The sequence below is a fragment of the Triturus cristatus genome, chromosome 5_1, assembly GCF_964204655.1.
Source record: "Triturus cristatus chromosome 5_1, aTriCri1.1, whole genome shotgun sequence".
In the NCBI taxonomy this organism is placed as follows: Eukaryota; Metazoa; Chordata; class Amphibia; order Caudata; family Salamandridae; genus Triturus; species Triturus cristatus.
Window position 1 is genome coordinate 359,465,328 of NC_140587.1, and position 23,201 is coordinate 359,488,528.

General features: G+C 44.3%; 1 pseudogene; it reads right to left on the bottom strand.

Moving 5' to 3' along the window:
• Positions 1–22,383: 22,383 nt before the first annotated feature.
• On the bottom strand, positions 22,384–22,887 carry LOC146830887 (pterin-4-alpha-carbinolamine dehydratase pseudogene; annotated as a pseudogene).
• Between the last annotated feature and the right edge of the window lie 314 nt (positions 22,888–23,201).

Below are 23,201 nucleotides of genomic sequence, written 5' to 3' on the forward strand. Positions count from 1 at the left end.
GGATAAATTAAATTTTTTTTTTATTATGAATAAATATTGAAGCCGGACTTTAAACGCTGAGAATGTTAGACCTAAGGCCTGAATCAGCACAGGGTATGACGATCTCCCTGTAGAGTACTTATGAACTATTAAAGATCTCTACCTAAGCATATTTGTTAGGGTAGAAGTGCCAGACTGCATAGGGAAAATTATTTTGAACCTAAAAGTAAAGTAATCTAAACGTGATAATCCAGACGTGTGTGGTTGTAAACTTCAATATGTGGTAGCCATCCTGGCATGGACTTATATCAGTGATCCTATAAATAAACTCAAATATGCCAAATTATATAGGCAACATGATAATCTTAGTCACATGATCTGTATTCTCGCTTTCTTCAATATATCGTTTGATACTCCAGACGCATGTAGTGGTGAATTTCAATATATGGCAGCCATCTTACCATGGACTTATATTAATAATCCTATAGGTAAAGTCAAATGTGCCAAATTTTTAAAGGCAACATAATGATCTTATTCACATGACCTGTATTTTCTCTTTCTTCAATATATCGTATGAATAGATCATTTGTACACAAACTATATCATAATGGATATCCCTAGTGATCTGGCAGTATAATGACGGGTGCTCTATACAGTTTCAGTACTTAAAATCATATACCAAGCGGAGTTTATAAAGAGCCTTGGGAAAAGATTTGAAGCGACAGTAAGGACCAAGGACAGCAGAGTTACATGATTTACTACACATGTTGTATTTCCAATGGTCAATATACGTCCTACCAAGATAGTGGCAGACTTTCATGTATAAAGACATATATTATGTTACCAGTAATTAGTGTCAGGCATATCCTAGTTGAGGGAGGTTTTTATAAAAAATAATGCATCTCATTATCACTATTATGTCCCATCTCAACACTCCGTAGTCTACATATCCATTCAGCTTCCTTCTTCCTAAGTGCGAGTTCTCTATTTCCACCCCTGGGGTGTGCTGGGACCTGATCTATACCCATGAACCGGAGATTGTCTGTCCTTAAATGTTTCTCCTGCATATGGAAGGTCAGCGGGTACCTCATATCCCCATTACGAACAGCCCGGACATGTTCCTGGATTCTCAATTTCAGGGGCCTTTTTGTACTTCCCACGTATATTTTATTGCATGGGCAGCAAATTATGTACACTATGTAAGTCGAATTACAATTGATGAGATATTCAATTGTGTGTTTGCGTCTGGTGTTAAAACTAAAGATTTTGGTCTTATTCATCCCTAGATTACAAACATTACATTTGTTACATGTAAAGAAACCTACAGTTTTTGTAGTGAGCCAGGTTTGTTTCTTGGTTGTAGTGACATAACTGGGACAGAGCATATCTCGAAGGTTTTGTCCCCTTCTGTATGTCACCATGGGCTTTTTGTTCAAATACTCATTGAGGCCCGGTACGTCAGTGAGTAAATGCCAGTGCTTTCTGAGGGTGTTGTACACCCTACCACTCTGTTCATTAAATTGGTTGTTGAATGAAATGTGACTCTTATTAAGCACTTTCTTGTTCTTACTGACTAACATAGTTGTTCTATTGATCTTTTTTACTTTGTTTTGCGCTTCACTGAGGATGTCTTTGGGATATCCTCTTTCCAGGAACAGTCTTTCTGTCTCTCTTATGTTGGAAATGAAATCATCTTCCATGCTGCAATTCCGGCGCATGCGGATCATTTCCCCATAGGGGATATTATTGATCACATGTTGGGGATGAGAACTTCTATAGTGAAGTGTGCTGTTGCAGGCCGTTGTCTTTCTATGTGTCCGGCTATGGATATGATTGTTTTGGATAAAGAAGGTGATATCCAAGAAGTCAATTTCCTTAGGGCTATGTTGACCCTCCACTCAAAGATGGCCACTTCGTTCTTGCCAGAAATCATGTGATCTGGAAGGGGTGTTGCTCCGTAACCCAACACAGGTGTTTTGAATCGGCCGGGCCATTTAAAACATATAAAGCGAGTGGTTCTTCTACACTGCGGGATTCCTGATCGAGGGACCGCTTCCTGTAGCAGTGGACTTTCCTGTGGCCCGCCTTTCATGACTAATAGATTGTGGTAAGTGCATGTTAGAATAGCCATTTTGGAAGTATTAGAATAGTGGAGTAGGCTTTCTCTAGGAAACGATGAGATCGTTAATTCAGAGGCTACATTCTCTTTTGGCTCCTAACATTGCTTATGGTTAGAAGAGGCGTGCATGATCGGGATCTGCGTTTACAATATGATGTTAGAATGGGAATGCACTTAAAACTTGAGAGACGTACAAAGTAAATAGGGCACACATGCCCAATCGAGCCCAGTATGCAACGGATCATATTGGGGATTCTAATTGACCTTTATTGTAGTTTCTTCCTAGTTCCTTTGACAATAGGAAGAGGTGCATTAAGAATATATAGACGGTAAAATGGGGGAATGTTGGATGGATTTGACCCTGTGCCTGATTTTTAGATATAAAGAAATTTTCTTTTATTTATGTAATTTGTAGAGTAGGGTCAGGACCCAAATCACTCCATATGCTCACACCTTACTATGTTTACTTCCCTTCCCCTAGATATGTACAAGGGCTCCCTCCATATTTGTGAGTGGACCACGGTTCTTCAGTCTAACCCAGTACACAGACAAGGAGAAACAATCCCCAAAATTGACATTTCTACGAATATGTTTTTGAACCTCCTTTTCTCATATGTAGGTACGTATCACATGGACCGTACTTGGGTTTATAGCTTACAGTTCAGAATCTAAATGCCCTACCTAATAGATCCCATTAGATTATATAGAAACAACATTTTACTATGGAGGTTGTGCCCAAGGTCTTTTATTAGACTTAATTTATTCTATAAATATTTCTGTTCCAATATAAAGACTTTCTATCTCATATTGCAGATTAAACATATGGTTCGTAAATTAAACAACTCTGGACGGAAGATTCCCAGCCTATATTGGACAGTCTCAAACCAATCAAGTTTGAAACAAATCACCTGCCTATTTTTGGTAGGTACAATAAATACTCATTATGGAGCATGCCCAGTTCTGACCAACGTTATCTATATACACAAACCTTATTCATAGGATTTTTTGCAAATATATGCAGAATAATCATGATCCGATTCGAATAAACCTAGTGAATGGCAGTATGATTTTCTAGATTATCCTATCTCTGTGTCCACCGATTTTCACCTCTCCCTTTCCTCTTTTTCCTCATCAAGTGTCTCCACATACATATATAAGATAATCTCAAATAGAAAGTGCCTTATATACATATTGCAAATTTGTTAAGTTGTGTTCTTAATGTGGGGTATATTGAGTAAATATGAAAATGAGATATAACGTGACATTTTTCGTTATGTTTGAATAGACTTTTTAAATGACCACTTTCTACTTGATAGTATTTATGTAAATATATCTGTCAGTATGTAAGCTTGAGTTTGTCAGACCAATATCCACTGTAGGATATTTTTTAAACATATGACATGTGTGTAATTGTATTGTATCTATGTATTTTTTCTAAACAGCCCTGAAGAAGTCCTGTGTCAGGACGAAACGCGTCGGCTGTATCGCTTTGCATTGTCCAATGAATTTGGAATAAAGAAACGGAAATCAAGGATTACCTTGTCCTCTTATATTAATTTGAATACAAACAAAGTGACACTGTTTATGAATTTGTGGTGCATCTTAGCTTATGTCAGATTTGTCTAATCTTGTTCTCTAGGGAACTAGCATTGTTACAATGGGTGCTATTCAGAATGCACACATCCCCTTGACCTATGTGTAATAGCATATTTCTGTGGGAAAGATACTAAAGGGTGACATTAATTTTAGGTGCTGGCAAAATAGAAGGTTCCATTGTAAATCCATTTTATAGTATTTATTTCCCTTCTGAGGCACTGATTAAACCCTCTATAATTTTATAGACATAAATTTGAATGGGAATTATCATTTCAAAAGTTCAATCATGCCTACATTTAAAGACAGACGACAGGAGTTGGCTCAAGACTTATTTGCCACTGGAAATAAACCAAGTGGCTCTAATGTAAATGTTCCAGTTACAGAGGGATTAAAAATAAAATTTCAACGACTAGAAAAGCTTAAAAAGCAGGAGATGTCCAGGTGGTGGGACGGCACCACTCTGGAAAAATATATACAGAATGAAAGAATCCCACGAGGTCTTCGTATCTTAATTTTCCCCACATTTGAGGATCTAAACAAAGAGCAATTAGATGATTGGGAGGGTAACCTCCGTAATGCTTCATATAATATGATGAAAATTTTGATAAAAAATGCAGAAATCAAAGGAATCAAATTACAACAGGAGATTGAGGAATTAGAGAAAGAGATTGAAACATCAGAACTTAAAGACACTATTAAAAAGAACTATGCAGTTTTGGATGGAATTTTGGAAGAATACCAACTATATTTAAGGGACAAAAAACTAAAAAAGATAAAGAGGGATGATAAGGACTATAGGGACGGTAGGGTCTATACCTTCTCACATAAGTATGACAATATCAAGACACCTGGGGAAGGAAAAAGACAAAGGGAGGAAATGTCAGAACTCTCCTCTGCAAATAGTATAACCTCCATCTCTTCAGTAGTCAGCTCAGTCACCACAGAAGATTCGGTGGGAGCTGCAGACAGTGAAAGAAGGCCTAATACTTTTTTATTGGAGATGGAGAGACTAAAACTAAGTGCAAAAACAATACCAAGAGATCAAAGACAAGAAGGGGAGGGAGGAAATGGCAGAAATCCAAACAAAAACGACAACAAGAAATCGAGACTAGAACCAGGGGGCAGAATTACGAGATCCAAGAAAACAGGGAAGTAATGGGAAACAACGAAGAGGGGATACAGAAAACATTAATTGTAAACCTCTAAAATAGAGAACTGTCTGGAAATGAGATATCTGTCCTAAACAAGGGTCTGGGATTTTGCCCCAACCAATTGGGTGGGGATGTTGATATTTTTGTGGACCTTTTTAAGTTTGTTAGATTGCTTAAACTTAAAGACCACTTCATACGCAATCCACCTACTTGTAACCAATCATCTAATGAAATGACACCAACCTCGTATACTGTACAAGAAATAAAAACTATTCAAACAATGATGTCCATCGAGTTGGAAACTTCAATTGGGATGGATTCAGTATGTGATGAACTCAATGTTGTTGAGGATACAAGTATTGATAGTGGTTTGAAACTAAAATCTAAGTTTGTTCCTATTGGTACCCATCCCAACATAGACACATTCTTTGAAAGAGTCACACAAGGCTTTTATAAATTGTCAGATAATCCAATCCGCGCGAATACACGAGCCCATAACTTGACATCAGGGGAAAAGGCAGCTCTTAAAGATCTGAGAATTGACAACACAATCGTTATTCGCGAGGCGGACAAAGGGGGGAATGTGGTTTTGATGGAAAAAGATTGCTACATGCAGGAAATAGAACGACAACTCATGGACCGTAATTGCTATAGAAAAATCACAACTAACCCCATGAAGATACTGGGAGATCACATCAACTCAAGACTATTAAAATGGCGGGAGGATGGTTTGATTAGTGAGGACGAATTTAGATACTTAAAAGTCACAACACCTTCCTTCCCTTGCATCTATGTACTACCCAAAATACACAAGGGCGGCCCTTTTCCACCTGGCCGCCCAATCATCTCAGGGGTGAATTCACCAACAGAAAAACTATCGGAGTATGTGGACAAATATATCCAACCATTGGTACAAAATTTACCAGCATACATAAAAGATACAAAAGACATCTTGGGTAAATTTGAGGGCTTCACATGGTCAGACACCCTAATTTTTGTCACCTTGGATGTGACAAGCCTATATACCTGTATCAAAAAAGAGTTTGGGATCATGGCTTTACAGTCCTTCTTGGGACAGAGAACAGCGGACCACTACCAACATAATGAGATGTTATTAGAAATGACTGACATTATCTTGTCTAAGAACTACTTCCTCCATGATTCCGACTGGTACCATCAAATCCAGGGCACGGCTATGGGTTCCAGGTTTGCTCCTGCTTACGCCGGGCTCTTTATGGGCTGGTTCGAGCGGGGGCATGCCTGGGGCAAACATGCGTCATCATGGATGCACCATGTAATATTCTGGGGCAGATATATTGATGACGTCATCATACTCTGGGATGGACAAGTAGAGGACTTAATGACATACTATGACTATCTCAATGACAATCCTTTTAATGTCAAATTCACCATTAACCATAGCCCTAAGGAAATTGACTTCTTGGATATCACCTTCTTTATCCAAAACAATCATATCCATAGCCGGACACATAGAAAGACAACGGCCTGCAACAGCACACTTCACTATAGAAGTTCTCATCCCCAACATGTGATCAATAATATCCCCTATGGGGAAATGATCCGCATGCGCCGGAATTGCAGCATGGAAGATGATTTCATTTCCAACATAAGAGAGACAGAAAGACTGTTCCTGGAAAGAGGATATCCCAAAGACATCCTCAGTGAAGCGCAAAACAAAGTAAAAAAGATCAATAGAACAACTATGTTAGTCAGTAAGAACAAGAAAGTGCTTAATAAGAGTCACATTTCATTCAACACCCAATTTAATGAACAGAGTGGTAGGGTGTACAACACCCTCAGAAAGCACTGGCATTTACTCACTGACGTACCGGGCCTCAATGAGTATTTGAACAAAAAGCCCATGGTGACATACAGAAGGGGACAAAACCTTCGAGATATGCTCTGTCCCAGTTATGTCACTACAACCAAGAAACAAACCTGGCTCACTACAAAAACTGTAGGTTTCTTTACATGTAACAAATGTAATGTTTGTAATCTAGGGATGAATAAGACCAAAATCTTTAGTTTTAACACCAGACGCAAACACACAATTGAATATCTCATCAATTGTAATTCGACTTACATAGTGTACATAATTTGCTGCCCATGCAATAAAATATACGTGGGAAGTACAAAAAGGCCCCTGAAATTGAGAATCCAGGAACATGTCCGGGCTGTTCGTAATGGGGATATGAGGTACCCGCTGACCTTCCATATGCAGGAGAAACATTTAAGGACAGACAATCTCCGGTTCATGGGTATAGATCAGGTCCCAGCACACCCCAGGGGTGGAAATAGAGAACTCGCACTTAGGAAGAAGGAAGCTGAATGGATATGTAGACTACGGAGTGTTGAGATGGGACATAATAGTGATAATGAGATGCATTATTTTTTATAAAAACCTCCCTCAACTAGGATATGCCTGACACTAATTACTGGTAACATAATATATGTCTTTATACATGAAAGTCTGCCACTATCTTGGTAGGACGTATATTGACCATTGGAAATACAACATGTGTAGTAAATCATGTAACTCTGCTGTCCTTGGTCCTTACTGTCGCTTCAAATCTTTTCCCAAGGCTCTTTATAAACTCCGCTTGGTATATGATTTTAAGTACTGAAACTGTATAGAGCACCCGTCATTATACTGCCAGATCACTAGGGATTTCCATTATGATATAGTTTGTGTACAAATGATCTATTCATACGATATATTGAAGAAAGAGAAAATACAGGTCATGTGAATAAGATCATTATGTTGCCTTTAAAAATTTGGCACATTTGACTTTACCTATAGGATTATTAATATAAGTCCATGGTAAGATGGCTGCCATATATTGAAATTCACCACTACATGCGTCTGGAGTATCAAACGATATATTGAAGAAAGCGAGAATACAGATCATGTGACTAAGATTATCATGTTGCCTATATAATTTGGCATATTTGAGTTTATTTATAGGATCACTGATATAAGTCCATGCCAGGATGGCTACCACATATTGAAGTTTACAACCACACACGTCTGGATTATCACGTTTAGATTACTTTACTTTTAGGTTCAAAATAATTTTCCCTATGCAGTCTGGCACTTCTACCCTAACAAATATGCTTAGGTAGAGATCTTTAATAGTTCATAAGTACTCTACAGGGAGATCGTCATACCCTGTGCTGATTCAGGCCTTAGGTCTAACATTCTCAGCGTTAAAAGTCCGGCTTCAATATTTATTCATAATAAAAAAAAAAATTAATTTATCCAATCGTAGCCTGTGCACTGCGCTTGCAATTGTTTACAATTGTCACGCAGATACTCGGCTCTTTCACCGGATACAACCTGGTGGATCCTAACTCCAGATTAGGGACTTTGCACATTCCAAGATGGCCGCATAATTGGTGCCGGTTATCACATGACCCACAGGGGCTTTCGAAGTCATTACTTCGTTCAGACTATGACTCGGAGATAGGAAGCCTTTCTCAAGCCATTCGATTGGTAATACTTCTGGCACAACTTAACAAATATAAATCCTAGATTAAGTAAGGGTTAAATGTCTGATATAGATCGTCTTAAAACTTTATACGGCTATCCATTAATCTTAATGGGTGTTGACCCTCCACTCAAAGATGGCCACTTCGTTCTTGCCAGAAATCATGTGATCTGGAAGGGGTGTTGCTCCGTAACCCAACACAGGTGTTTTGAATCGGCCGGGCCATTTAAAACATATAAAGCGAGTGGTTCTTCTACACTGCGGGATTCCTGATCGAGGGACCGCTTCCTGTAGCAGTGGACTTTCCTGTGGCCCGCCTTTCATGACTAATAGATTGTGGTAAGTGCATGTTAGAATAGCCATTTTGGAAGTATTAGAATAGTGGAGTAGGCTTTCTCTAGGAAACGATGAGATCGTTAATTCAGAGGCTACATTCTCTTTTGGCTCCTAACATTGCTTATGGTTAGAAGAGGCGTGCATGATCGGGATCTGCGTTTACAATATGATGTTAGAATGGGAATGCACTTAAAACTTGAGAGACGTACAAAGTAAATAGGGCACACATGCCCAATCGAGCCCAGTATGCAACGGATCATATTGGGGATTCTAATTGACCTTTACTGTAGTTTCTTCCTAGTTCCTTTGACAATAGGAAGAGGTGCATTAAGAATATATAGACGGTAAAATGGGGGAATGTTGGATGGATTTGACCCTGTGCCTGATTTTTAGATATAAAGAAATTTTCTTTTATTTATGTAATTTTTAGAGTAGGGTCAGGACCCAAATCACTCCATATGCTCACACCTTACTATGTTTACTTCCCTTCCCCTAGATCGGTACAAGGGCTCCCTCCATATTTGTGAGTGGACCACGGTTCTTCAGTCTAACCCAGTACACAGACAAGGAGAAACAATCCCCAAAATTGACATTTCTACGAATATGTTTTTGAACCTCCTTTTCTCATATGTAGGTACGTATCACATGGACCGTACTTGGGTTTATAGCTTACAGTTCAGAATCTAAATGCCCTACCTAATAGATCCCATTAGATTATATAGAAACAACATTTTACTATGGAGGTTGTGCCCAAGGTCTTTTATTAGACTTAATTTATTCTATAAATATTTCTGTTCCAATATAAAGACTTTCTATCTCATATTGCAGATTAAACATATGGTTCGTAAATTAAACAACTCTGGACGGAAGATTCCCAGCCTATATTGGACAGTCTCAAACCAATCAAGTTTGAAACAAATCACCTGCCTATTTTTGGTAGGTACATTAAATACTCATTATGGAGCATGCCCAGTTCTGACCAACGTTATCTATATACACAAACCTTATTCATAGGATTTTTTGCAAATATATGCAGAATAATCATGATCCGATTCGAATAAACCTAGTGAATGGCAGTATGATTTTCTAGATTATCCTATCTCTGTGTCCACCGATTTTCACCTCTCCCTTTCCTCTTTTTCCTCATCAAGTGTCTCCACATACATATATAAGATAATCTCAAATAGAAAGTGCCTTATATACATATTGCAAATTTGTTAAGTTGTGTTCTTAATGTGGGGTATATTGAGTAAATATGAAAATGAGATATAACGTGACATTTTTCGTTATGTTTGAATAGACTTTTTAAATGACCACTTTCTACTTGATAGTATTTATGTAAATATGTCTGTCAGTATGTAAGCTTGAGTTTGTCAGACCAATATCCACTGTAGGATATTTTTTAAACATATGACATGTGTGTAATTGTATTGTATCTATGTATTTTTTCTAAACAGCCCTGAAGAAGTCCTGTGTTAGGACGAAACGCGTCGGCTGTATCGCTTTGCATTGTCCAATGAATTTGGAATAAAGAAACTGAAATCAAGGATTACCTTGTCCTCTTATATTAATTTGAATACAAACAAAGTGACACTGTTTATGAATTTGTGGTGCATCTTAGCTTATGTCAGATTTGTCTAATCTTGTTCTCTAGGGAACTAGCATTGTTACAATGGGTGCTATTCAGAATGCACACATCCCCTTGACCTATGTGTAATAGCATATTTCTGTGGGAAAGATACTAAAGGGTGACATTAATTTTAGGTGCTGGCAAAATAGAAGGTTCCATTGTAAATCCATTTTATACTCTTTCTGTGGCCACTTTAAGGTTAGAATTTGGGTTGACAAATACTTGTGTGCAGGGCATCGCAGGGGTAGTGCATTGGGCTGTGAGCCTAACAAAGTGTGACCATGGTACATGTAGATTCTGGCTATGAACAGAAATTTTTGACATCTAAAAGATAATTTACTAATCTATAGAACTTATGTGATTACCATTGACATGCTGCTACTTGCTATTTCTTTCATTTAAACTCTGACGCCATACCAAGTAAAAGCAACTTTAAAAAAGGCCACCTGGTCCCTACGTTCTCGCATGGACAGGGAGGCCTGTATTTTAAAGAGGGGCTGCCATCCGGCTATTGATTCCTGTGTGATAAACAAAGCTCAGGCTTGTGTTATGTGGAATCTGCCACATATAGTCCCCCAGTTTGGGATACTGCTGATGCAGGACATGCTACCTTGAAGTTCCCTCCTAGCTAAATGGTATGGTTCATCAATGATCTGTAACCTCTGTAAAAATGGTCTCCAAGATATTAATCATATTTTATTCATTTGCCCTGTTTTGTTATTACGCTGACGGAAATGGCTTATGCCAATATGTTTGCAGTTATCTATCCTCTCAGCATCAGCAATAGTACAATAACTTTAGGCTCCTCTAAATAAAATATTTTGTAATACAATTTTTTACTTTTTGAAGTGCTTCCTAAAATTACATGAACGTGCACTCGTTTGTATGTTGTTAAGGTTGATAGGGCTCCCTCTGTGGGCATTTTTCAACTCTGTATGTATTAGTTGTTTGTATTGTTTCATAGTAATTCTGTGTTATATAAATTCTTTTTTTCTATTTAATATTTATTTCTTAAATTCTTGCACTGATGGCATGAAAGACATTGTATACCTCCTTTTGCATAACACGCTGCTGCTTGTTGGAATTTTGTTAAATGATAGTTTTATGGAAACTTAGATATCTTCTATGATTGTCAGATCTCGTGTTAGGGTGGGATATTTAACCATGAGTTTTTCATTTTAAATTTGAATCTTTTCCCATTTATATGCATGTAATTTTGTGATTTATGTGGACCTCCTCCGATTTTGAAAATAAATTAAACTTGATGCAATTAGAGTATTAAAAGTGCCTACGTCCTCTGTCCAACATGTTTCAGCTGGTTATGTTTGCTAATGAGGTCATCCAGCTTTCATCAGGACCCACCTGGACCCTAATGTATAAACTTCAATGTATAGAAGGGCAGCTAACCCAACTGTCTACACCTTTTTTACCATGCACACACTCATAATACATGCTCAGCGCTTAACAGATTTTCAACGTTCACACTCATTTTTAACCCGCAACCCCCCGGTGTCTTAATTCTGAAAACAGTAGATAGTAGTCATAAAACAATATATAAAATCTAAATATGCGGGGCCATCTCTAGGACAGTGATATCGGTGCCACCGCACTTGGCACTGACTTTGGGGGGGGGCACCGTGTTCAAAATATGGTTTTAAAAGCATCTGCTTTGCCTCCAGCAATTTTCAGGCAACCATAAAAATGTTAAGATAACTCTGGTGATTGATGGACCTGCTGCAGCAAGATCACAGTTTTGTCTAGTGGACATTTTGACTATAAAGTAGCTTAGGAGATTAAAATGCATGCTGCAAAGCACATGTACCATAAAGATCACAAAGGGCATACAAAGTAAATAGGTCAATATGTTTCTGTTTCTGTCAGAGAGACCCTTTTGTTACTTGCAGTCAGGGCCGGACTGGCCATAGCGGGCACCGGGCATTTCCCCAGTAGGCTGCTAGGGTGGGGGCCAGTTTTGGGCCCCTGCGGGGCTGTTTTTGTTACCGGGGTTGGCAATATCGGCCCCCTGTAACAAAATTGGCCAAAAGCGGCCCTCTCAAACTGCTCTGCTGCACTCCCCCTCACCCCAGGGGGGGCCGGCTGAGCAGTTTGCCAGGGCCGGTTTCTGTTCCCAGTCCGGCCCTGCTTGCAGTTTAAAAGTTTGAATCCTAATACAGAACATTGAACTATAAAAGTTCAAATTCAGCCAACGCGTTTCGTTCAATGTTATAAACGAACTTCATCAGGGCTGAAAATAATCACATAACAGACTACATAAATAAGCACATATATACTACATGAATCCACAAGACATGATTTAACAAACTAATCGGACAATTCACAAACATTATTGTGATAACAAACATAAACATAAAAATTTAAAGAACACATTCCAATTTCCATGAGTCCCATAGAGAAGGGACCTATCACATAGGTTTTGCACAGACAAAGATGAAGAGAACCATTTGCCTATAATATCTAATTAGTTCACACATAATTATTTCACACATATACATTACAGATCCAAAGAATAAAAAGAATCAAGTGTACATAAAAAGAGAAAGAAATACAAATGAAAACACCATATACAAACATGTAAATAGACTAACTTTCACGTTGTGAGATTGCCTGTTAAAATCTTCATTCATTATGAATAGTACACATGCATATATGGACAAAAAGATTGACTAAGTAGCCAACAAAATTCTTATTTCATACAGCAGATCACATATGTTCCCTTTGCTCCCAATCCGTGTACCCATGTGGGGTTGATCTCACCTCAAGAGTAATGTTGTAACGGAGTCGTATATGCATTTTGTGGTACAGTATCACCACATATTAGGAAACATTCACCTCCTTGTAATCAACGTCATTTCCAGGTCACAAACATTACCAAGTACCACAATCACGTCCCAAATTTCATACGTTACAGGGGATACATTGAGAGCATATTTCAGCCAAGTTAACCAATCAAAAGGTCCACTTCCCCTAGGCAGGTAATATCAAAAGTGGGCATGGACCAATTAAGACAGGATTGTAAGTTGCTAAAATATTGGGAAATCACAGCATCCAAAATCCCAAGGTCATTTTCCTGTCAGTAATACACATTTCCTGCATGTAATTTAGCCAACAATTACAGTTTCAACACATTTGCGCCAGTATAACCACATCGCATTTGTCTCACATATTACATATCCCAATATGTGTGACTATTAGTATGCCATCAAATCAATACAGAGCGAGCGTCAATGGTCCGCGCAGCCCAACCTGTCCCCTAGGCACATGCCCATCCATCAAAAGCCCCAAACCATACATCAATAACCCTGACGATGTCACAACCCAGTCAATGCGATCCAAGGTGAGCAATCGAATGGAGATAACTATACCAATTTCTAAGGTTCACCTCAACCACAGGAAAAACTATAGAAACGTGATCACTTACCCGAGTCCTATATTCAGCTTTCTCTTTGATTATTGTGCTTGTTTAGGAACCTCTGTGTTTAAAACTAACTATTCCCTTTGTGGCACACGCTCCAATGATGGCGGGGATAATGTAAACTTTGCCACCCTGCTTAATAGGATTTTATGTTGTTCTAGAGTTTTTTTTTTACCTAATTGAAGAGTCTGGGTGAATCTACTCTGTTGGGTATGGAGTATTATTGTTATCATTATTTGATTTTAACACTCTATTATGGTGGTCTCATTAGGCTCTGTACCACGTAACATCAAACTCTGATGCGTCATCGGGCGAACGACGTAGCCCGATTGACACAGCCAAATTTCCCTTTTAAACGCTGTGAAATATGGTGCAGGTCTTTCAAAAGCAGACTACATGCCAAACTCTTCAACATCCAGACTCGGGTGAGTGAGCGTGTTTCCATAGTTTTAGTCACAGTGAGGGAGAACCTTAATAATTGTTATAGTTATCCCCGTTCGATTGGTCACCTTGGATCGTATTGACTGGGATTCAACATGGCCAGGGTTATTGATGGATGGTTTAGGGCTTTTGATGGATGGGCATGTGTCTGTGGAGCGTGTTGGGCTGCGCAGACCATTGACGCTCGCTCTGGCTTGATTTTATTGTATACTAATAGTCACACATATTGGTATATGATATATGTGAAACAAATGTGTTGTGGTTATAGTGGTGCAAATATGTTGAAACTGTGATTGTTGGCTAAATTACATGCAGGAAATGGGTAATACACACAGGAAATGGATCTTGGGATTTTGGATGCTTTGATTTCCCAATATTTTTTTTTTTTAAATACATTTTATTCGCCAAGAAACACATAAATTGCAGGCCCCTGAAATCCCAGAGGTACCTGCCGAAGCATTACAACCATGGTATCATGGATATTTTATATGAATAGAATATTTGAAAATGCACTTCAGATGAAAAACAAAAGGAAGCTGCCCCGACCCCCCCCCAACTCCCGGATCCCCCCCCCGACCGCACCAAACCAAGACCAGCAAGCAACATCCTGTATAAGCATAGGCTAGACAGTTCCGACCCCGGGCCCAGGGTAAGCCCTCCCTCCCAGTGGGGACTAGTGGAACCCCTCTTCCGACCCATCCAGGACTGGCTCCAGGGGGATACCCCTGTAGTCTGCCCAACGTTTCCAAATCTTAAAGTGTTTACGTGGACATCCCCGGGCTGCAAAGATGGGGAGCTCCAACCCCATGCTAAAGTCCAGACCCCTCTTCCACATGTTCAGGGAGGGAGCCACCGGAGCCTTCCAAGCCCGGGCGACATCCCTCTTGGCCAGTGTAAGACCCAACAGTAGCAAGTGCCTCTTGTATATGTTTCCCCCAATATCGGCCATAACGTGCAGGAGTGTCAGCTTAGGGTCTGCGGGAAGCTCCCAACCCAACACCTCGGATAAGCAGGACAGGACCCCTCTCCAGAAACAGGATAGTGACACACAAAGCCATACCGTATGATAGAAAGAGCCCACCTCCTGCCTAAATTGGAGACACTCCGGAGATGCAATCAGTCCAGCCCTCCACAACCGCCTACGTGTAAAATACGCCCTATGTAGATATTTAAATTTAATGAGGCGCAGTCGAATAGCTATGGCTGCCACCCGGGCCGAGGCCAGCCCCTCCATCCAGTCAGTCTCATCGAGGGGACCGACATCTCCCTCCCATTGCCCCTTTAGATGCTGGAGCAAGGGTGAGCTGTGAATGACAAGCGTTCTATATATCTTGGAAATTTTCTGCTCTTGGAGGTCCCCCATGAAGAGCTTCGCTTCCACTGGGCTGAACTCGGCTATGGAATCCAAATCCACTAGGCTGGGGGAGAGTGCATGGCGGAATCGGAGGTATCTATAGAACTGCGTCCGGGGCGTGCTAAATTCTTGTTGTAGATCCTGGAAGGACTTCAAGATGCACCCCCGCACCACATCGCCTATAGTGGAGATGCCTATCCGATCCCACCCCTCAAACCCGGACAGAGCCGCCATCTGTGGTAGTCGCCCATTGTGCCACAGGGGGGTCTCCCGCGTGAGCATGTTCCACCACCCAATTCGTATCAGCGCCTGGCGCCAGATCTGAAAAACTACCTGCGTCGCCGGTGGCAACCATGCCCGGTGCGGGGCGGAGTATAGTAGGGTGTGGAGTGTATGTGGGGCCATGAGTCGCTGTTCTACCGCGTAAGCCGGATCCCCCTATCCCCGTACCACCACTCGTTCAGAACTAGCAGATGGGAGGCCTGATAATAGGAAAGCATATCTGACGTGGCCAGCCCCCCCTCATACGTTGAGAGGAAACACGTCCGCAGGGCCACCCGGAAAGCCCCACCCTCCCACAGAAACTGACCCAGGGTCAAATTCACCCGACGGAACCAGCCCGTTGGAATCGGATACGGATGATTCTGAAGTTGATACAAGAGATGGGGAAGGGCCACCATCTTAAAAATCGCAGACCGGCCGAATATGGTAAGCGGCATGCGGGCCCACAACTTGATGTTGTGACCAACACGATCCCACACGGGCACCACGTTACGCTCCCAGGAAACCGCTGGGGTAGGTGACAGAAACACCCCTAAATACTTGAGCCCCCCCACCGCTATCCGCACTGCGGAGGTCCAACCCTGCGTCTGAGTTGGACCCCCCAGAACCCAGAGAGTAGACTTCCGGGGATTCATAAACAGACCCGACGTCTCGCCAAAGATCTGCATAATACGGAGTAACCGGGGCCCGTGTGGTCCAGATCTGTTAGGAAGAACAGAACGTCGTCCACATAGAGAGCTATGCGATCGGACAATCCAGTCTCCCACTCAAAGCCGGAAATTTGCACGTCTATCCGCACCCAAGTTGCCAACGGCTCCATGGCCAGGCCAAACAGATATGGGGACAGGGGGCACCCCTGGCGTGTTCCATGTTGTACGGGGAAAGTCCGTGAGATCGCCCCTGCTACCCTGACCGAGGCCGTAAGCTCCGTATAGAGAAGCCGCACATAGGATATGAACCGCAAACCAAAATTCAAACGCTGCAGCAGCAAGAACAGGTATCGCCAGCTGAGGGAGTCGAATGCCCGGTCCATGTCCGCCAACAATAAGGCTGTCGGTACCCCCAGCCGCCGCACCTCGGTAATCGCAACGTGCGCCCGCCGAATGTCATGCCGCGTAGCACGGGATGGCATAAAACCGGCCTGGTCCGGGTGAACCAACGAGGTGACGTATGGCACGAGACGGTTGGCCAGGGCTTTCACCAGGATTTTTGCCTCCATGTTGAGGAGGGATATTGGGCGGTACGAGGCGTGCTCCTCCGGGGGTCTGCCTGGCTTGTGGAACACCACAATCTCCGCATGCCTCCAGTCCCGAGGCAACAATCCATGGTCTCGGGCCTCCTCCACCACCGCCGTGTAATGTGGACCCAGTTGGAGGAAATACTTCTTGAAAAATACGCCCAGGAACCCATTTGGGCCTGGGGCTTTGCCCGGATTGAGGGCACCCAGTGCCTCCCCAAATTCCTCCACCGTGAGCGGGAGGTCCAATTTGGTCCTCCCCGCCTCTGATAAAGCCGTGAGGGGGTGATCATATAAGAACCGCTCTACTGCCGTTTCCGTAAGGCAGTCACTGGGACTATATAGGCCTGCATAGTATGTAGCGAAACTATTGGCGAGCTCAGCCGGATCCGCCAGAGGTGTGCCCTCCGGGTCTACAAGCCCGGGGAGATCCAAAGAATGATATACACCCTGACACAACCTGTGCAGCATTGCACCTGATTTATCCCCCCATTGGTATACTCGACTCCGAGTAGCTAACCAGGCCTGACGTGACTCGTCGAGCAAGAGAGAGCCATACGTCTGCTGTGCGTAGAGTAGCTGCCGGCGAGACACCCCTCCCCCATCCTCCCGGCCCCTGCGCTCCAAGTCCGCGACTTTGGCCTCCGCTTGGGCTAGCCCCGCTCGGCGCTCACGGCGGGCCGCTGCGCAATATGAGATATCCGCCCCGCGGAGTGTCGGCTTCCATGCCTCCCACAACATGTCGGCCCCGGACACGGACCCCACATTCAGTGTCAGATATTGGTCTAATGCCGTAGTCATATGTGCCCTATAGTCATTTTGTTGCAGGTGCCACACCGAGAGCCGCCAACGAAATGTCCGCCCCACGCCCCCGGTCCGCAGAACAGCCGACACTGGGGAGTGGTCCGAAAGCCCCCGAGGAAGAATCTCCACTGCCTCCAGACGGGACACCGCGGCCCCAGAAAGGAAGATGTAGTCAAGGCGGGAGAAGGAACCATGTACTGCCGACAGATACGTGTATTCGCGGGCGGTGCTGTGGCGGCGCCTCCAGGCATCCACCTATGCTAGACCACCAACCAGTGCGTTGAGTTTCATAGGCACCCCCTTCCCGACCCCGCGTCCTCGGCCCCCAGCCTGTCGGTCCCTTGAGAGATCCATCACATCGTTCCAGTCCCCCCCTATAATCCCCGGACCCTCCGGGATGTCCGCCCAGAGCGCCATGAGTTGTTCTGCAAATGACCAAGACAGGGGGGGGGGCACACACACTGCCAAACACAACCTGTTCTGCCCCCAACTGCCCCAGAACAAAGAGATATCTCCCATATGTTTCTGCCCAAGTCCGATGGTGCTAGAATGAGACCTGTTTGTGTACCAAGATACCTACACCCCTGGAGCCCTGGACAAACCCTGAATGAAACACTTGTGTGTAGCCATATCGCTGGAGGCACAGAACTTTCATCCCCAATAAGTGTGTCTCCTGCAGGAGCAATACATCAGCAGCAGCTCTCTTCGCGTAGTGCAGGATAGCCCCCCTCTTGATTTTGTCCAGGGCGCCCCGGACATTCCAGCTCATCACTTTGATTGTGGCCAATCTCCCACTAGTCCCCCGGGAATCTGTCGCCATGGGAAGTATGACAATAGTACAGTAACAACGGAAAGACTCCAACGCCCCCCTCTGCCCATGCCCAGCTCTGCAGCCTAGTGCGGTCAACACCCAACTTAAAACCCCAACTAACCAACACCCCCCCGCCCCACCTCCCCCACCCCATACCTCACAAACACTGAAGTACCTGTCACGGTAAGAGACATCCCAAGGCCCCAACTGTAGACCTCCGGAGTTCTCAACCAATGGATCCCCAACTTACCTCCCACAACTTACACACAGAGACCCCACCCGCAACCTGCTATGGTGGTATCTGCCCTTCATGCTATTCACCGGGACCGAGGCAACCCCGCACCCAACGGAAGATGATGCAGCCACAGGCTGGCCCATGAGGCAGGGCCAAACATAACTTGAGCCCATGGAGCGCCCGGGCCCTCAGGAGCCAGACGGCAGATGACCAGCCACCAGGCCAGCCCCACGCCGGGCCCCCCCAGACTTATTGCGACGGCAAGATCTGGACCGCCATTGTCTCTGTGATAGCTCCTGCGATTTGTTTCCTGACGCCTCATTCTGGGACGAGTCCGATTCCCTACCTGGGGGTGTATGAGGACGCAGCTTTACTGTCTCATCTGTCCATTTGAATACCTCCTCCGGCGACTCAAAGAACAATGTTCGGGATTCGTAGACAACCCTTGGGCGAGCTGGATAAAGGAGACCATAGGAGAGATGTAGCTCTCGCAGCCGAGCCTTGGCCGCCAAGAACGACTGACGCTGCTGTTGGACCATGCGCGTGTAGTCCGGGAAGACGAGGATGCGGGAATTTTCAAAGGGAAGAGGCTCCTTGTCTCTAGCTTGGCAGAGAATGACATCCCTGTCATGATAATTGAGGATTCTAGCGATGATTGGCCACGGGCGGGTCCCCACAGGCGGCTTCTGGATAAGCGCTCGATGCGCCCGCTCCACCACGAAGAAGCGGGACAGCGACTCAGGCGGGAGCCAACCCTCCAGCCATTGGAAAAGAAAGCACTCCATGTCGCTCCCCTCGCAGCCCTCTGGAAACCCCACAAAGCGCAAGGTATTTCTGCGGGCCCGCCCTTCTGCATCTTCGACCCTGCCCGCTAGGCCCCGCTGGGTCAACTCCAAGGCCGCAACCTGCTTCTTCAGTGTCGCCACCTCATCCTCCACTCCCAACACCCTGGTTTCAGTCACCGTGATGCGGGCAACCGCATTGCGCAGATCCTGACGCAGCAGCATCACATCTGACCCCAGCGCCCCAATCTTGGCATCCAACATGTCTCGAGATTGCGTTATCGCTGCCAGGAGGGCTGCGTTGTCCGGCGCCGCAGCCGAGGAGTCCCCCGGCGGCTGTCCCCGTCGGGCCCGGGCCCGTGAATTTATCGATCGGCCCCTGTTTCGCCGCGCCTCCAGCATGTTTGTCCTTGGTCATTGTCTCAGACCCCGCTCGGAGGCCACAGCCCCACGAGGCTGGACGGGCCCAACAGAACGTCCCCTCTACCATCTACAACGCCACCTCCAGGATGGTGCCCCCGAGAAGAGTCCTACGCGCCAAGGCCCAATCACCACTAGTATGATCCAAGCGCTACCTCTGGAATAGTGACCCGGGGGGGCGCGCCGTCCGCACCAACCCTGCTGGCCGACTGAGTCAGGTCCCCCTCTCAGGGGTCAAGGATATTGCCCGAATCAGCCGCCGAACCCCTGGCGTAAGGGGGGGCAGACAGAGCGCGGCGCCGGAGGCCTGGGGAGCAACGCCGGTATGAGGCCCACTGCTCGGCCAGGACACTCACCGCACTTCACTGTCTCACGTGCTCGCCCGGGCGCTCCAGGATGCCTCGACAAGTTTCCTCCAGACTGGGCTGACTCTTATGCCCCCCGGGCACTGCTCCCCGTCCGCCACCTACGCACCGCTGGGCCCAATGCAAGTCCCCTCCGCTGCTTCTCTCCCGAGGGCGGAGCCCCGCCACCCCGCTCACCAGAGGCCACAGCCCACCACGCTGCAGCAGGCCGGGAGCGCCACTCGACCGTCCGGCGGCACACGGGGGACTCCAAGCCTCCCAAGAGCACGTCAGGATGTCTCCACGGGGCCCCACCAGGTGGGGCTGACGCTTTCGCCCCAAGGCGCCGCTCCGCCGTCAGCTATCTGCGCTCCGTCACAGCGCCGCTGGGCCCGACGCGGGTCCCAGCCGCCGCTCCTCTTTCAACAGCCAGGCCCCGCCTCCCCACTCATGGGAGGCCGCGGCTCACTGCTCCTCGCTAGGCCGGGGACACCGCTTGGTCGACTGGTGGGTCGCGAGGGACTCCGGACCCCCAGAATCGCTTGGGCTGCTGCCGCGGCACTTCACGCCCCACAGCTTCATAGAGGGCGCCTCAGTTCCGGAGAAAGGATAAGTAATCAGGATAAATGGAACGGGCGGGCGGGAGCCGGCTCAAGGCTCGTTCCACCATCTTGGCTCACCGATTTCCCAATATTTTAGCACCTTACAAACCAGTTTTAATTAATCTATGCCCACTTTTGAGATTATCTGCCTGGGAGATCTGATGCCCATGGGGAAGTGGACCGTTTGATACGTTAACTTAGCTGAAACATGCTCTCAATGTTTCCCTTGGATAGGTACGAAATTTGGGGCGTGATAGTGTTCCTTGGTACTGTTTGTGACCTGGAAATGACGTTAAAGGAAGTGAACGTTTCCTAATATTTGTGTGGACTAGTTAAATATTGTAGGTACATTGTTCTCTTTGTCTTTGTCTGTGCCAAACCTATGTGATGGGTCTATTCTCCATGGGACTCATGTAAATTGTAATGTGTTCTTTAAATTTTGTTAATGTTTATGTTTGTTATCACAATTATGTTTGTGAATTGTCTGAGAATCATGTCATGTGAATTCATGTAGTATATGTGTGCTTATTTATGTAGTCTTTTATGTTTTTTTCCATCCCTGATGAAGTTCCTTTGTAGCAAGGAATGAAACACGTTGGCTGGATTTAACCTTTTATATATTATCAATAAAAGAAGATGATAAAATAATGAAATTGAATATAGACTTCTTTCTAGGTGCACCTTCCTAGTATTGAATTTTTTTGGGATCTATTTGTTAGTGGCACTCAACAGCGGCAAGTGCCGGAAGAAATGTGCACAGGACACTCACTTTGATGTAATAGTAATAACTCAAGATTGTGCTTTATTGTACATCGTATACTCAGCACAGTGGTGCCAGAGTTTAGAGAATATACATGTTGGTTCTACAGACAGAAAATTATCAATTGCAGTAAAAATGATTAAAATGAAATGCATACAACCTATCTTTTACAAACACAGTAAATTGCAATGCACGTTCTAGTTTGAGAAGAAATTGCTTTGGTAACAAAATTTAACGTTGAGTTCAAGGACACTTAAAGTGTTTCCTCTATGAAATCATTTTGCATTAAAACAAGCAACCCAAAATATTATCTCAAGTACCTCTACGGGAAAGCAATACTGCCTCGAAAAGCCAAATAAACTAATTTTCAGTAAGCAGTGTCCGGATTTTGACACCTAAAGTTTCCAATTCATATGGTTTGGTAAGTCCAAAGTCCAGCAAGGAAAGCATGACCACTGTGCATCCTACATATTGTGGAAAAGAAAATGGCAATGTAATCTATGCACTTGACACATTGTTATTATATTCAGGTTACCGCAAATCAAACATTCTTTGGCAGTTAGAGGCCAAATACAAAATGGTTTCAATGCATAAGCCATGTTTACATTTTCTCAATCACATTTAGTCTGTTTGGTGTAATTTAAGCAACAATATTCGCAAGAGATTTTCAAAAGGCAGAATGGTTCGAAGGTGGAGGTTTCAGTTCCACAAGAGGTCTCTCTCCATGGCACCTTCTTCACGACATCTGGGATGCCACCTGCTCAATAAAACTGGCCAGGTTGATATCCCTCTCAGATAGCCCCCCACATTCATGCATGCTCAAAGTGATGTGGACCTTATTATAAACATTAAACCACTCTGGATGGTCGTCCAGTTTTTCAGCCTGCAGTGCCACTCTGGTTATGAACCCAAATGCCCGGTTGAAATCTTTGAAGTGGAATTCTTTGAAGATGGCATCTCTCCCATCAAGTTCATTCCACCCTACGGACCGGAGGGTTGGCAAAAGCTGCTCCCGTTCTTCTCCACTCAGCTGATGGGTTTTCCCAGCCATGACTACCTAGTGATCGGAACCACCGTAGATCTGTAGTCAGGTGGATCGGACCTGTGAGGCAGGTTCCTTTGATGTATTTGGATTGAGGTGCAACATTTACAGTCCGCCACTGAAGTCTCTGTTTTGCATACAGAAAATTAAGCTATCAACTATCATCAAAAAGCTGAATGCAAACTGAAAGGTTTAGATTAGAGCATTATGATTTTTCCTCCAGTGTTTCATTATCCTGATGTTGCAAAAAGGGTCCACTTGGATGGAAATCAATTATTATTAGTAAAGCCAACCCCCAACCATGGTATTATGTTTTACATTTTGAGTTTGTGCT